Consider the following 271-nt stretch of genomic DNA (forward strand, 5'->3'; position numbering starts at 1 on the left):
TACTCGGCTTCACAGAATGAAAGTGAAGGAGCATGATAATAATAACAATTTCCCGTTTTCCTTTTCGCGCATGCTACCCTCCCTCCATATTTTCATGAGTCACTTGCTTGTATGTTTATATATTTAACCTTTAAGATTTTTTTTTTCTTTCTTTCCTCGATAGGATTCCAAAACTTCCCAGTTCATATTTTCATGACGGTAACATGGCCCTTTAAACATAGTCGATATTCTACTCGTTACATATGTTCATCAAAACATTTTTTCAGTGTAT

General features: G+C 34.3%; 1 protein-coding gene across 1 annotated transcript in view; it reads left to right on the plus strand.

Annotated features, from left to right (window-relative positions):
• LOC119590668 (clavesin-2-like) overlaps positions 1-271 on the plus strand; it is a gene marked incomplete in the record, with an annotated part of 51,482 nt that overhangs the window by 47,183 nt on the left and 4,028 nt on the right.

This window comes from Penaeus monodon, chromosome 27 (genome assembly GCF_015228065.2).
Source record: "Penaeus monodon isolate SGIC_2016 chromosome 27, NSTDA_Pmon_1, whole genome shotgun sequence".
Classification (NCBI taxonomy): Eukaryota; Metazoa; Arthropoda; class Malacostraca; order Decapoda; family Penaeidae; genus Penaeus; species Penaeus monodon.